General features: G+C 34.1%; 1 protein-coding gene and 1 long non-coding RNA gene across 4 annotated transcripts in view; one reads left to right on the top strand and one right to left on the bottom strand.

Annotated features, from left to right (window-relative positions):
* The window catches only part of LOC128240247 (uncharacterized), a 67,293-nt gene that overhangs the window by 5,696 nt on the left and 43,950 nt on the right, over window positions 1-17,647 (top strand). The window lies entirely within an intron of this gene.
* Window positions 4,776-17,057, bottom strand: LOC128240251 (uncharacterized). The gene is made up of 4 exons (XR_008262102.1): window positions 16,936-17,057; window positions 12,465-12,538; window positions 6,087-6,209; window positions 4,776-5,672 (listed from the first exon to the last, which is right to left on the bottom strand). It is a non-coding gene; the product is annotated as an uncharacterized LOC128240251 (long non-coding RNA).

The following is a 17,647-nucleotide window of genomic DNA, read 5'->3' as shown; positions in this document are numbered from 1 at the left end:
GCTAACAGACGAGTAACAAAGATGTGGCCAGGACACAGAATTGCTAACGTCCCCCATTGGTGATTCTAGTCTTTGAGTTATGGCCTGGACATGGAATTGCTAACGTCCCCCCATGGTGATTCTAGACTTTGAGGTATGGACCTGGAAATTGCATGTGACATCCTTTTAATGTAGTGATGATTTGTATAGTTATTTGAAAATCACTTTATTAGTAACAAAGATGTGGCCCAGACACAGAATTGCTAACGCCCCCCCCCCCATGGTGATTCTAGTCTTTGAGGTATGGACCTGGAAATTGCGCGCGACACATCCTTTTAATGTAGTGATGATTTGTATAAAGCTATTTGAAAATCGCTTTATTAGTTACCAAGTTATGGCCCGGACACGGAATTGCTAACGGACGAGTAAAAAAGATGTGGCCCGGAAACAGAATTGCTTACGCCCCCCCATGGTGATTCTAGTCTTTGAGGTATGGACCTGGAAATTGCGCGTGACACATCCTTTTGGACACGGAATTGCTAACAGACGAGTAACAAAGATGTGGCCAGGACACAGAATTGCTAACGCCCCCCCCATTAGTGATTCTAGTCTTTGAGTTATGGCCTGGACATGGAATTGCTAACGTCCCCCCATGGTGATTCTAGACTTTGAGGTATGGACCTGGAAATTGCATGTGACACATCCTTTTAATGTAGTGATGATTTGTATAAAGTTACTTGAAAATCACTTTATTAGTAACAAAGATGTGGCCCAGACACAGAATTGCTAACGCCCCCCCCCCATGGTGATTCTAGTGTTTGAGGTATGGACCTGGAAATTGCGCGCGACACATCCTTTTAATGTAATGATGCTTTAAATAAAGTTATTTGAAAATGACTTTATTAGTGACCAAGTTGTGGCCGGACACCGATTTGCTAACGCACCCCCATGGTGATTCTAGTCTTTGAGGTATGGACCTGGAAATTGCGCGCGACACATCCTTTTAATGTAGTGATGATTTGTATAAAGTTATTTGAAAATCGCTTTATTAGTTACCAAGTTATGGCCCGGAAACAGAATTGCTAATGCCCCCCCATGGTGATTCTAGTCTTTGAGGTGTGGACCTGGAAATTGCGCGCGACACATCCTTTTAATGTAATGATGCTTTGTATAAAGTTATTTGAAAATGACTTTATTAGTGACAAAGTTGTAACGCCCCCCCATGGTGATTCTAGTCTTTGAGGTATGGACCTGGAAATTGCGCGCCACACATCCTTTTAATGTAATGATGCTTTGTATAAAGTTATTTGAAAATGACTTTATTAGTGACAAAGTTGTAACGCCCACCCATGGTGATTCTAGTCTTTGAGGTATGGACCTGGAAATTGCGCGCGACACATCCTTTTAATGTAATGATGCTTTGTATAAAGTTATTTGAAAATGACTTTATTAGTGACAAAGTTGTAACGCCCACCCATGGTGATTCTAGTCTTTGAGGTATGGACCTGGAAATTGCGCGCGACACATCCTTTTAATGTAATGATGCTTTGTATAAAGTTATTTGAAAATGACTTTATTAGTGACAAAGTTGTGGCCCGGACACGGAATTGCTAACGCACCCCCATGATGATTCTAGTCTTTAAGGTATGGACCTGGAAATTGCGCGCGACACATCCTTTTAATGTAGTGATGATTTGTATAAAGTTATTTGAAAATCGCTTTATTAGTTACCAAGTTATGGCCCGGACACGGAATTGCTAACGGACGGACAAACGGACAAACAGACGGACAGACGATGGAGGCCATAACATAATATGACCCTTTGGGCATATAAAAAGTTTATCTTGCCTTTATGTGTCAAATACATATTGCAAGTTATATTAAATTGCCTCTGAGCAAAAAAAACACAATCATACTAAATGACAGCCAGCACTCTTTATGTCCTCATATTCAGCATTCCATTGTGAATAAACACTTAGTGTATCTTTCACCTTAGAGGTAGGGACATGGGTCTTGCACACGACACATTGTCTTGGTATGTTGAAAACATATGGCATTTTCATTTTAAAATCTGTCCATATAAGAGAAAGTCACAGCACGGACACGACAGCCTATAATTTCCTTCAGGTTGCCATGGCAACCAGAGTTCTGCAAGGAATTAATTTTTTTTACAATTTTGAAAAAGCACCAACCAAGGATCATTCCTATGAAGTTTCATCAAAATTGTCCAAGCGGTTTAGGAGAAGATGATTGTAACCAATTGTTGACACTTTTCCTTTAGGTTGCCATGTCAACCAGAGTTCTAAATGGAATTAATTTCTTTGAACAATTTTGAAAAAGCACCAACCAAGGATCATTCCTATGAAGTTTCATCAAAATTGTCAAAGCGGTTTAGGAGAAGAAGATGATTATAACCAATTGTTGACATTTTCCTTTAGGTTGCCATGGCAACCGGGCCAAACAAAATTATGTGAACAAATTTAAGAGAGGTCCATGCAAGGACACTTCAAACCAAATTTGCTGAAGATCTATCAAGGGGTTCATGCGAAGAAAATATTAAGTTTTTTTACTAATTTTAGCTCTGGTGGCCCTTAAAAGGGGCCAAACAAAATTATTTGAAAAGACCTGACAGAGGCCCATGCTAGGATGCTTCAGACTTGAAGATCCATCAAGCACTTAATAAGATCAAGTTGTTTAAAGGTTTTTCTATTTTTTGCTCTGGTGACCCCTAAAAGGGGCCAAACAAAACCATTTGAACAAAGTTGAGAAAGGACCATGTAAGGATGCTACATATCAAGTATGGAGTCATTCTGACCTTTACTTTCAGAGGAAAAGATGTTCAGTGACAAGACAATGTAAAAACAAATGACCCCTGAGCAAGGCCAATTTGACCCCGGGACAATAATTTGAATACCTTTGGTGTAGGTCCACTAGGTAACACTATATACCAAATATGAAAGCTCTAGGTCTTATATTTTGGAGAAGAGGATTTTTTAAGTTTTATTATATAAGACTATATAAAAACAAATAACTTTCAGGGCGGGGCCAATTTTGACCCTGTGGCAATAATTTGAACAACTTTGATAGAGGTCCACAAGATGATGTTGTATACCAAATATTTAATCTCCTGGCCTTACGGTTCTGGAGAAGAATATTTTTAAAGATTTACTATATAACACTACGTAAAAACAAGGACCCCCTAGGCAGGGTCAATTTTGACCCTGTGGCAATAATTTGAACAAATCTGGTAGAGGTCCACTAGATGATGCTGTATACCAAATATCTAAGCCCTGGGCCTTACAGTTTCGGAGAAGATTTTTAAAGATTTACTATATAACACTATGTAATGAAACTAGTGACCCCTGGGGCGGGGCCATTTTTGACCCCAGGAGAATAATCTGAACAAATTTTGTAGAGGACCACTACATGATGACACATACCAATTTTCAAGGTTCTAGGCCTTGTGGTTTTTGAGAAGAAGATTTTTAAAGTTTTCCCTATATAAGTCTATGTAAAACAAGTGACCCCCGGGGCAGGGCCATTTTTGACCCCAGGGGGATAGTTTTAACAATTTTGGTAGAGGACCACTAGATGATGCTATATACCAAATATTAAGGCTCTAGGGCTTGTGGTTTTGAAAAATAAGATTTTTAAAGTTTTTCCTTTCCGTTGCCATGGCAACCAGAGTTCTGCATGGAATTCAATTCTTTGAACAATTTTCAAAGGGGACCACCCAAGGAACATTCCTGTAAAGTTTGGAAGAAATTGGCTAAGCGGTTTATGAGGAGATGTCGTTTAAAGTAAAAGTTTACGGACGGACGACAGACGGACGCTAGACAAATTGTGATCACAAAAGCTCACCTTGTCACTATGTGACACTATGTGACAGGTGAGCTAAACACATTTACTTATTAATTATCATAGCACTGCGCATAGTAATATACTTTTCATTTTTTCATTCCCCCCCCCTTCCCCCCCTGGGAATATATGGCATACACAAACCAAACTTATACTCTCAATTGTTTCAAATGAACATTATTATTTATTAACTATTTTGATTCAATTAGCATTCACATTTAGTCAAGTCACCATGATTTGCATTTGAATTTTTGCTATTTGTAACATTAGACATACCTTATATACTTCATTTGTACCAAAATTAAACAAATGACGATCTGTATTATAAGATAGCACAATTTGAAAAAAGAAAAGAAAACAAACTTTTATTACTTAATTAATTGCTTAAACAATAAACATACATTTTTCCATCCTTTTTTATGAAATTCAAAAGCCATTGCATTACTCTTCATATTGACAAACAAGAAATAAAAATAGTTCATGTATGTAATCATCTATTTTATTTAATTTAAACAATCATTTGATATCATTATAATTTAGTTGTTACAAATCATGTAAGTAATTTCACTTTCAATAAATTGAGAGTTAATAAACAGTCACATGACAAATTCCTTTTATTGGATCTTCAATGTCAGATGGAAAGCTATTATTAAGGACCCAAGTGATGTTTGTTCCTGCATCTGAACTGCCTAAATGCAGCCAATTAGAAATTTTGCATTGAATGTTACATATTTGAGTTAATTAAGGGCTATAATCCCTGTCCCGACAATTTTGAAGATAGAACTTAAGAAAAGTTATTGACTGGCTAAAAGAAAAATATAAATTGAGGAATATAGGCAATGTAATCTTTACAGATATACAAAAATGATTCGCAGATACATATTTAGACTTATCGACATTTTACTTAATATCAAAAGGTTCTTATAAATTATTTATAATATTATTCTTCATATACATACACATTATTTAGTAAACAGTACTGTTTCAACAATTCAAACAAATACATAGTTACAAATCAAATGTTGCTGTATTATGGCAAACACTTGGTGTTCTATCAGTACTTTAACTGAACTGGAACCTCAGATCAACCCATAAAGAAATGGAGTCTAGTAACTTCCCACTCGCCTGCCTCTTGGAACAACTGGGCCATGATTTTACCAGTTACCAGTAAGTGTTCTTTTAGACCATCATGTTGGTCAAAAATGTAATCAGACAAATCAAGACTGTCCGTAACTGGAAATCGGACCTGTTTCAATACATAGGCCACACTTTTTTTTATCCAACTCCTTCCAAATGATGAGTAGTGACATGGACATTCCTCAATCTAACTTCTGCAGTGACTTCATTCATTCCTTTAGTCAAATACGGACAGTGTGAGCTGTTGAGATAGACAGCTCCTGTGACATCACATTTTATTGTGAAGAATGTCCAGCATAGATGGCTTGTCATCTAATGTAGCTAATATAACCGCCCGGTCAGCTCAATCGGAAGAGCGTTGGACTCTGAATTGGACAACCCGGGTTCGATTCCCGGGCGGACCAGGTCACCTCTGTTGTGATTGGTTATGAAATCCTTTCTACGACCATTCGCACTGTACCACTGCACCTGGCATGTACAGAAGCTGTCAGTTCCTTGCAGAGGTGAAGGCACCTAGTACTGGTTCTGCCCAGGATAGGTGTGCGGTGGTTGAACTGTCACTCTGGGACCCTTCAATGTGCTCACGCCGGGACCCGGAGTATAAACTACTAACACCACCACCTGGCAGCCTGCTCTGAAGCTTGTCCATAGCCCCATATGTGTGGCCAGTCATCCATTATCCCCATTTTAATGATAATCTGAAAATAATCCCAAGCACATTTATATGCATATTTATTATATCATATCCGCTTCTATACACTTATCTTCTCTAGGATGTTCAAACAGGCTTGATGTGACAATACAAAATGTGAAGACAAATAAACAGCGAGATACAACAAGTATATTGAATTTTCTGTCTGATTTAAAATTATTTGTAATATAAACAGGACAGGTGAAACTTCCTATTCGACAAATATCTTTTTTTTATTGTCATTTCCAAGCATTTTTTATGATTAGATTATTTAATATTTCACAACTTAAATACTATCAGGAAGTCATAAGATTAACCATCTATATATATATATATAATAAATCATATATATATATATATTTAATATATAAAAACAAGTCATTATATTATTGATATACACAAATTAAAAAGGTATTTATACTTCTGAAACACTGTTGCACAAGCCACTGGGCACAAAGAGGTTGATGAAGGTTTTCCTGATGCCCTTTGAGGTTTCCCCACAATAATGAGAAAGATGACCTCTGAGAGAGATGGTGGTTATATCCTGAAACATTAAATTTATACATGTTGTATATAATTTAAAAAAAAGGACACTTGACAATATACAGAATGCTGGACATAAAATTCATAAGTCCTATAAATAAATGCTTTTGAAAAATTCCAGAACGTATAAACAGCAAAACCCAAAACCTCTTGATTTTGTTCTCAATTGGCCAACAGAGGAAGTATTTTTTTTTTCAAGAATCCATGAAAACCAGTGATATAAAACTGCTGACAAAAAATTAGATCATGCATTTTTCTTTAACTGTTAGTAATAGTTTAACCCACAAAACATTGGCTTTCAAACGAAAATATGCAAATCTGCGATATGATCTATGTCAGCAGTCTTTTATCATTGGTTTGCAGATACTATTAAACCCAAAAATTTGCTCTTTCCAAGACAAAAAAAATAAAAAAAGTTGTAAAAACGGTAAATTTGTGAGAGTGCATGCAGCTTTAATAATAATTAATATATTCTTGTAATGAAGCTGTTATGTGCTAAAAATAGAACCCAATAAAAAATAAGCATATCCTAAAAAGCCTAGCTTTAATATTATGAAGTATTTACTGAATCAAATAGACATATATAGGCAAATGACTGAAAAGCTACCATAATTAAAGCTGCACTATCACAGATTAAACATTTCGACAACTTTTTAATTTTTGTCTTGGAACAAGCCAATTTTTGCTACAATCCATGGAAACCAGTTAATAAGACTGCTGACAAAAAATTAGATCGCGGATTTTTATATTTAAGTTCATAAATTGATGTTTTATGCATTTTTCTTAAACCGTTAGTAAGGTTTTAAGCTCTAAAACGTTTTCGAAAATATGAAAATCTAAGATCTGTTTTTATCAACAAGCTTACATCAATGGGTTGCAGATATTTACGCAAAAATTTGCTCTTTCCAAGCCAAAATTAAAAAAGTTGTAAAAATGGTAAATCTGTGAGAATGCAGCGTTAAGAGTATTTTTTAAACTTATAATGAAAGTCATTTGCATTTATTTTACATAAGCACGAAAACTAATGTGTTATTTATTCTGAACTCCGTTATAAAAATGTAGCACAAAACATCCCATGTGTCATTTTTGACTAAGGGGACAAAACACGTCCAACCCATTTAGACAGGGTTGACAAAACAACCCAGATCATTTTGACATGGTGGACAAAATAACCAGGAAAATATTGGCAGTTCAAAAAGTTAAGACCCCCCTCCCATCCTACCAACACTTGAAAGATTAAAACTAATTGGCCATTATCAAGATGTGTTTTATTACCCCCAATAAACACCCTTTTTCACTTAATTTATTAGGTTTAGAAATGTTACTATGGAGATCTTTATCACAGCATAAGGAAGACACAGTGACTTTAATCATAAGGATTTGCTACAAAGCTACAGTACAATATTAAGTTCAGCATTATGATAATCCTTACTTCAAAACACTCTTCTTAAAAAGGTGTTCAAGGCCAAAATCTAATATTCATATTCATTACAGGCTGCTTTGCATGACAATTATTAATTTCAGATATTTGCTTTAAGCAATTTATTTTTAATTATAAAAACACTTTCTCATAGTTTTCAGTTTTCATCTTCTTTTTGATATTGACATGTTAATATTAAAGGGGCCTCATGTGTTTTTAATATTTACGTTAGTCTTATATTAAAGCTGCAACCTCACAGATTGAACGTTTTGACAACTTTTTTAAAAAAAATTGTCTTCGAACTAGCGAATTTTTGCGTAAATATCTGCAAACCAGCGATAAAAGACTGCTGACAAAATATCAGATTGCAGCTTTTCATACTTCCATCCAAAATTGATGTTTTATGCATTTTTCTTAAACTGTTAGTAGCAGTTTAAGCTGTAAAACATTAAATTTGGAATGGAAATATCAAAATCTGAAATCTAATCTTTAGTCAGCAGTCTTTTATCACATAAGCAGGTATTTACGCAAAGAAATTCTAATACATAAAGTTTAAACAAAAAATAAAAAAGTTGGAAATCAATACATACACAAGTTGACTAACATATATTTTGAATAATAAACCTTAAATTACTTTCCAAAGAATGCATTTAAGGAAAAGTTACTTACTGAAAACAAGACTGTAACAATGCATGTATTTTAAAGTGAAAACCCATATATATTATGTATTTTAAAAATGTAATCCTTTATACTTTTTACTCTTTCTGTTTTTAAAAAGGATGTAACCCTAACCAAATCATTTTATTTTTGGCCCTACTATAACACAATCAAGAATTTAGCCCCACATTCCAGAATGCAGGGCTTAAATTGTGTTATCATTTTGATCACTGACATGACATCATTGACAAAATAAGGATTCAAAAATCTTTGTTTCTGCCCAACTGACCCTATTTTTATCCTTCTGATCCTTTTTTGTTTTTGGTGTTTTGATCAATATGTGCTTTTTTAGTAAAGACCTTAATAATTCCCTGATATAGGTCAGTTTGCCAAAGAAACATGGTCCTAAAAAAAACAACAGTTACCGTATGCCTACCTTTTTTGATATTTAAATGGAAACTATGAATACTTTTTTTTGGCCTAAGCAACAATTTTTGTTTGAAGCCAGATGTGCATACTGTGTATTTTTTTACTTAATTACATTGTATTGTCTGCGAATTACCAATATCAAATCCATTGTCCTATTTAACAGGATAATGGTTTTGATATTGGTCCCATGTATTATCATTATAAAAAGTGTAGGAATTTTATTCAAGACCATTTGCAAGATGACTGTCATGTTTGGTGTCAATATTATGCTTGAATTATCATATTTTATATTTGTCATTGTTAGATATTTAATTTGTATAAAAAAATGAGCAATAATAAACCTCTAAAGTTTTTTCCTCAGTTGGTAAGAATTACACCTGTTGTTGTTGTTGGGTTAATAAAAGTCTGCTTGCCTATGGCTCCATTATGGCTGGACCCTGTCACACCCCCTAGTGTGACTGAAACATATTTGTGAGGCCAAAGGGGGATCTATCTGTTGTTGTTGTTGTTGTTGAGTTTATATAGGTCTGCCCGCGCCCTATAATGGCTGCATCATGGCTTGACCCCGTCACATCCCCAAGTGTGACTTAAACAGAATTTTGAAGCCAAAAGGGGAGTTTTACCCCCATCGGTTGATGGGATATTCGTCAAAGGAGTAATTTTGTACCCAAAATGCCGCGAAACCTGCGATGAATGACATCTAGGGAGGTCCCACAGCTCTGAATATTGGATATGGTTTCATTTCTCTAGTCTTAAATTTGATATTGCATTGTATCTTAAAAAACATTTACGTGTAAATAAAGGTATTTATTTGAAGGATAGGCAAGACTCACGGTCAGTTCATTGACAAGAAAGTGTTGTGAGAACAGGACTTTTTGCCCACTATATGTATTAATATTTCTAATATATATATGAACTGACCACTTTGTTGTCGATGCCCGACTATTGCCTCACTATTTACTTATTGGAAATTCTTCAAGACCAGAGAGTGCGTTGACATTACTTGTTTTGCCTACATGTTTATTAAATGTACATGTACATATATAAAGAGGGTTATTATGGTTGTTTTAAAAATAATAATGATTAATAATATATATATATTTTTTTTTATTATTTTTTTTTTAAAAACGGCCTGCGCCCGATTATTTCCATTTTAATATGTATGTGCGGGATAAAAAAATACATAATATACTTTCTATACACAGGTATGTAGCCCCTGGTCCAGTGCCTTCTCTTTTTTATCAATAGGTCGTAACCATGTATATTTTCAAAATTTCAATATCTTTAAGTGAATGAATGAATTAGGGCTAGGATCAAAAACTGTTTTTCCTAACAATAAACCTGGACCAGAAGCGTTATATTACAACACCATCACCATAGCATGTAAAATCATCATGGACTTCTAATAGCACTATGGATGTAACGGTTTAAATCGGTAGAATTGTTAACTCAAAATGACTCTATACAGTTTATACCGATATTGGTTTTCTTTCTTGATTACTTCGCCCGAAAAATAATTTGGTTTCGTTTTAGGTTATGGTGACTTGCATTTAATAATTTATGGTTAAATCGATGTATATCATCATACTCCTTAATACCTCATCCTTTCATGTGAAAACGAAAGAAGAAAAGAAAAGAAATGTTTTGTCACCATAATGTAGATTGAAAATCAGTAATTTATAGCTACTAAAAGTAGTAGAGATCCAATTTATACGCGTTCATCTCATAACTCCATGGATGAAATGTTTGTTTACCGGGCTTGATAATAATGGATAGTCGATTTGGTATTCATCGTTCCAGATAACCTGCTTAAATCCATGAATTCCATTCGTATGTTTCGGTAATTCCAAAAGGTAAAATATGTAAAACAATAAATATTCTATATACATTTGGCTGTTAGCTTAGTATTTCGTTCATCGTGTGAATCACTATCGTGTGTGTCGCTTAAGGTGCCGGTTATCATTTCGTTCCCTCTATGCTCATTCTTGTTCAATATAATATAATGTGTTTGGGGGATCTATCTTCATTGAATGTCAGTATTTATTTTAGCTCCACCCCTTTTACTTGACCTGGCATCGCCCCTTTCACTGAACCTGACATCTGATTGGCTGAATGAATATGCCTTTTAAAGGTTTCCTTATGACTGACAGCCCCCACCCCCCACAGAGAAAGACTGATCATTTGAGACAATCACTATCATATTTTGAAAAGGCGGCTATATGCATGACTATGAATTGGCTTGTAATTGATTTAAGATAATGATCATTATCTGCAGTTATGCACTTAAATTCATAAAAAATTCATGTTCCTTATACTATGAAAATTTTGGAAGAAATACATGACTGTCAATTTAGAATTGAACTTAATTTCCATGTAAAATTATCCTTAAATTGTATAACATGTCGAAGGCAAAATGTAGATTTTCACAGATTGATACAATTGCTAAAAGGCATGTTCATTTTTTCAAGATAATGACATTAATAGAAGGTTTCTACTTTGTGTAAGGTTTTCTGAATTTAAACATTTTTTTTTGTCTTCAAGTCTCTTAACATTACCAAATAAAAAGAACTGTCCTCCAGTTTGTATTATGTAGAATAAGATGTAATTTGGAAGTAACTGTAATTTGTTACAAAGATGGTTTAACCAAAACTTAATGAAAATCCCACATTGATTTCGTGCATATATATATATATATATATATATATATATATATATATATATATATTAATACATATAGCCCGGAATAGTTGTAGCCCGGAATTATAGCTATTCTAGTTTTTCCGACCTAATCCTCCGGTACAAACAAAATTAAACCGTTGTAATATACACACATTACTTAGGAAACAATAGAGTCATTGGACTGTTACACGAATTTCAATAGCTCGAAATTCGCCTTTTATTTGTACCAGCATTTAAGATTTAAATAATGGAAAATTATTTGAACTTGATTTTGAAAAATAATTATTTTTTATCCTGACTATATAATTATTTTCCTGACTATATAATTATTTAGTCTTTAAAACAGACTCTCTTCCTTTTAAACTCTAAAATATCTTTAAAAATAAAATAAAATACATTTAAACCCGTTAAGATTTAATTAATTATTTAAACAGGCCAGTCTGCACTGCCTTTTCAGTAAGGATTTTAGTCAAAATCATATCTTCGTAAGAACAAGACAGTACACCATAGGTAATTATGACCCCCCCCCATAATTATGCATATTATGCATATTTGTATACATGTATTAGCTAGACAATATACAACGATAAGTGTATTGTATATATTAATGAGCAAATAAATGCATTAATAAATAAATAAATACAGATTTATACTGGTAAATAGATTTATAAATATAAATATTTTAGGAAAGATAAACATTAGATAAAAGTATTATCAAAGCCTTTTTAGCCATATTGTATTGGCTGGTGGGGTAACTCAAAATTACCGTGCATGGTCCGCTTACAACCAATTAAATATTTTCAATAGCTCTGAGAATGATTCATACAATCTTTGATATGATGTCAGTTTTTTTTACATGGCATGGCTTGACTTGATCAATATAAATTTTATATTATATGACTTGCACAATTCACATGACTTTTCATATATATCCTTTAAGTTTTGTGTGATAATAGATCTTTGATCTAAATTTGTGATTCAAAACTTAAAGATACATATATATATATATATTTACTGCTTCGGAATCACACTTTACACACAAGACATGTTAAAATAGATTATTGTACTCACTGTTTTTTAATTTAAGTTTATTCATCAAACTCTGTCACTCTAGCTGTCTCTGTATTATCAGCATCACACATCAACTAAAAAAAAAAATAAGAAGAATTATAACAAGAAAGGTTCAAGTAGTTAAAAAATATATGGGCTGTCATTGGACATATAATATATAACAATTTACCATGATTCCATGAAATATTTTTACAAACTAGCAAACCTGAACTCTTTAGTATTTTTTTTACATCTTTGTGAGATTTTGCATAAAGCATCTATCTAATTCTTTGTTAATTTACCACATTAAAATTAAAATATATTGATTAACTGTACTTTTATTTATTTTATAAATATCTTATATGTTGTGCACCAGTCAATTGTAACCCTGGCGCCCCCAGGTCCAGGGAATAGCGGGGACTTTGACTTTCGGTCCAGCCAACCCTGGGTCTAATCCCCTCCCCTGCGGGAACGAACTGTACAGTAAAACACCAGCCAAATGCCCCTGCACACCAGAGACTCTATATAAGGCCCAATCTCGGCTAAATTTGGCTCAAAGACAAAACCACTGCGGTCACCCGGCCCTGCGTGGCCACATAGAAAGTAAAAACACGGCCCATTTCCCGAATATTCCCAGTATACCCCCGGACCGGGGGGGGGGGATGTGGTTAGTCACCGTTACAATTGACTGTTGCATTGGTTATAATAACTGAGAGGCCTCAAAGATGCTCACATTACTATGACCTTTTTGACCTTTTAGCAGATTAGAACAAAGAAAGGATTTTTAAGAAATATACTCAATGAAACAGAGTGAAACTTTATTCAGGGGCTATACACCGTATGATGACATAGCGAAAGAAGAGAAAATTGTCGAAAACTGACATGAATTTGGTATCAATGTGTACAATGCATTGAAACTAACTAACTGAAGTACCACATAGTTTACAATTAATTGATTTTTCACATTTTTTTTCCATTAAAAAAGATTACTAGGTGGGTATACCTAGTATAACTAATTTTTATGTGTGATTGGCTAGTCGATGTTATCACTTAATGTTACCAAGCTAGGTATATATTAAATCAAATAAACAAATGTAAACTTTCATAGCAGTGGATACAACACTGGACTGCAATTTTGGCGACCACAGTTTGAACCCGGTCTCTGTTATTTTTTCTTTACATTTTGATATTTTTTTACCAATTATGATATCAAAAGGATAAACATTTTATTGAATAATTGTCCTGTATACTGGGACTGACCCTACTGTTTGTATAGTCCATTGGTTAAAGAAAATAGATTAAAAAAGAGAAAAAAATAATTGTAAAGTGTGTGTTTAAGGTAGCACTACCCTAATGAAAACCTCCACTTGAAATGCTTCATTTTAATGTTTTATCCTTTATTGTTAAGCACATACCTACACATCTTTTGTGGGTTCATGTGAGCAGTTCAACTTCAAAGCAACCCAGAAGCTGACATACATGCCATATCCCCCGGAGGGGGAAAAATCCCCCGGAATTTCGACCCATCCCCTGGTCTCCCAGAGGGGGATGAAAATCCCCCGGAATTAAAAAAAGTGTGTTTAAAATTACGCAAAATTATCACAGGGTTTAATTATATATGCCTGTTTGCAGTTATAATGCCCTTCTTGTCTTAATTGGATTATCAACTGATGGTGTGTTTTAACAACACCAATTGGGTGACACTTAATAAGTCAGCAGGGCACATTTCATGCATTGTTTTGATTGAAACTGTCAGAATTTGCATAAGAAATGTCAATTAGACTGGTCAGATAAAAGGACGATTTTCATTGGTTAAAACTATAGGTTTTATCCAATCAGAGAGGATGTAACAAATTAAAGTGTTTAAACATGTGTCATTGTCATCAAAATGATTTATGATTTAAAGGTGACAGTACATTATTTGGTAAAGAAAAGGATTAAAATAACTAATAGACAATGCTGTTCTTTGTTATGACCCACTAATATGTTTACATACATGACATGACCTTCATCTCAAATATCGGAAAATAACAGAACTTCCAGAAGAGAAACTGAAAGTAGACAATTCGGATAAAATGACTTTTATTTATTTTAATATTATGGTGGTGATGTTTTTTTATTTTTTGATGAATGCCAAAAGATGATATGTTTATGAACTTAAACAATAAATTATGCATTTGCTTTTTATCAGAAGCAAACAAATCTGACTATTTGGGAATTAAAATGAAAAATATTGATAAATCATTCCATTCTCTCTATTAGTCTGAAAGTCATCATTTATGATCATAATGAGCAGATTTTGTATCCAATTTTAGAGGAAGGTAAGCCCATTAAATTGTCTCTGAAACATATTTTTCTGTGAAGTATTCTATTTTGCAAGTGAGTGCTTTTATTATGCAATATGGCTGTGTCTCATTAAAATATAGATGAAGTGCTGGAAAAAGGGGTAGACAAGGTAAATTGGCACGTGTGTCATGCCCGTAATGCTACATGGCGATGATGAAAATTCTCTGGTATGTGACCCAAATCCCCTTAAATTCTGGACATAATCCCCTCGGGAGTCTTTCAAAATTATGGCTATTTGTTTTTTTGTACTTGCGTCTTAAAATACTTTGAAATTTTGTCCAATTAGACCTGCTAAAAAAAAAACCCTGAATACTACCAAAATCCCCCTGAATTTTCAGACTTTTGAACATTAATCCCCCTGAATGGTCTCAAGAAAATATGGCATGTTTGGAAGCATCTTTTTATTTTCCATTTCATTAGCTTACATTTTTCAACAGTAGTTTTATTAGAAAATAGTTATTTTCTTATACCGAAGGTAAAACATACTGTTGTTTTTTTTGCATAATGTTCCTAAAAGTTTAAAGATATTTCATATTGATAAGGAACAGGTCATGAGTATTTTTTTAACTTGTTGATTTCGCTGTAAAATGACATTCACAAGCTAAATCTTAGTAGACCAAAGAATTGTACGTTTACGGATTTTTGTATCTTTTTTGATATGGCAAATCCTTCACATACAAATTGTTTAGTATCAAAAGTGGGTAGTTATTCCGATCGGGATTCTGGGTTAAAGCATTTAACATCGCAAAAATATCATAAAACAAGAAATATTACCAGATTATGTAATTTTATATCAGTTCCATACATAAAAATGTCATATCCTATGAATAATTATGAGTTTGACGTTTATTTTTCATTTCTTGCTGTCAAAACATAGCGATATATACATGAAGGGCACCTGCAAGGCTTCAGGGCACAATTTTTAAACAATTGGAACATTTCGGCCATGGCTGAGTTGTTACGATTGTATTTACGAGGTCTATCTAGAAGCTTGTCAGTGGTGGCCGAGTTATTACGATTGGGTCGAGTTGTTCCGCTTGGCATAATTGTTGTCTGTGTCAGTCAACTTTTGTTTTATTGGAAAGATAAATAATGTGTTTTAATGCAAAATAACTTTTCACTTACATGGTAAAGTATGAATATAAACCTTTATGATCAATTTAAACCATAAAATACTTCACTTAATACAATTTCAATATTTTTCAAAACACCCCCGGTTTTTGCACAAACCCGTTTAGACGTTACTGGCTAAGGTCACAAATCCGAACACTTTCTGATGTTTTTTACAATTATCTTGGAGAGTTTATGTTGTAGTAAGTTAAACTTTTGTATGAAACATCTTTGGTTCATGTGAAAACAGCTGTCAAAGTACAGATTCACGATCTCGTCAATATTATGTCGAAAATCGTTCAATTTTATGGATAGTAAATCACCCTTCAAAATACGCTATGGAGGGCACAAATACCGAACACTTGAAAAGCGAAAATACATGGTCATACAATTATAATTAAAAAGTATGCTATATTAAATAAATGGCATTTTTTAGAAAAATGCTTAACAAAACAAGATGAAACTTCGCAAGTGTGACCAAGGCAAGCCTCTGTATTGATCTAGATCATCGAATAATCGATCACGGTAAACAAACGCGTGTTTTAGCCGGTGTTCAGGATTTGTGCCCTGTTAGGAAATGTACCGTCAACCAGTAAGGATTGGAAGAATGTATTACATGTCTACAATTTTAGACTGGGGGGCGGGGGGGGGGGGGGGGGGGGGGGGGGGTAGCAACAATAATGAGCGATTAGGGATACTTTTTTTATTATTTTGACATTTCATGTGTATCCCTGTAACTGCCATAGTCTTAAAATCGTCAAAACCCATTGATGGTCATTTAGGTGGACTATGGGGGGGGGGGGCATGGTTACAATTGACTGGTGCAACCACTGGGACACCATTTTTTTATTATTTTGATATTTCTTAAAATACTCGTTGACGGCTATTTAGGCAGAGTAGCCCCACTCCCTGTCGAAGTGTGGATAAGAAGAGGTCTGTTTCAAGTGAACGTTCTTTACGAGATGTCCTACTTATTGACTGTTTATATATTCAAAAATCAAGACAAAAAAATAAATGGAAAAAATAAATGACTTACCAATGGGTGTTTGAGATATCCATTTGGCACCACTTTAGTGCCATTCATCGCTCTTCAAAGCTCCATAAAACAAAATCATTCGTCTAACACATTCCCGACATCTTAACACAGATGGTATTGATTACTGTGACATGTTGGTGTTAAACCGGTTTGAAGGTGCATTCACTCGAGTAATTAAGTCAAAGATGCACTCTTAAGTACTGCCAGATAAGGTTTACCACAATTAATAATGTTGTTTCAATATTCCTAAAAGAATGAATAAATGTCGAAAACAATGGTTCTTATGAAGGATATCGAGTAAAATTTGAAAGAAATGAGCATTACACACGGTATTTCTACCTTATGAGACTATAGTAGACCACAATAAATCTTTTAGCATTTACCAATCATTTAATATTTTTTGCGCTTTCTGCTATTAAAAACATGGTTACAATCTTGTTATCAGTAATAAATATTTTCAATAAATGCATTATTTAGTATGTAGTTAAAGGTTTATCAGTCACAATTGATGTTTGTTATATATGTGTATGTATTGATTTTGAATAACAGTGTCACTAAACAAAAAATAAACAAATTTACGCAATTTCACAACCTTTTTTCCAGTTCTTCTGGATTACCCTGTATCCCCTGCCTCGAAACGAAAAGTTAACTTGGACGACATCGGTACGTTGTGGTTGGGGGGGGGGGGTCACCCCCCCCCCCCCCCCCCTCC

This window comes from Mya arenaria, chromosome 7 (genome assembly GCF_026914265.1).
Source record: "Mya arenaria isolate MELC-2E11 chromosome 7, ASM2691426v1".
Classification (NCBI taxonomy): Eukaryota; Metazoa; Mollusca; class Bivalvia; order Myida; family Myidae; genus Mya; species Mya arenaria.
Note: the sequence above shows the minus strand (reverse complement) of the source record. Positions and strands in the feature narration are given on the sequence as shown.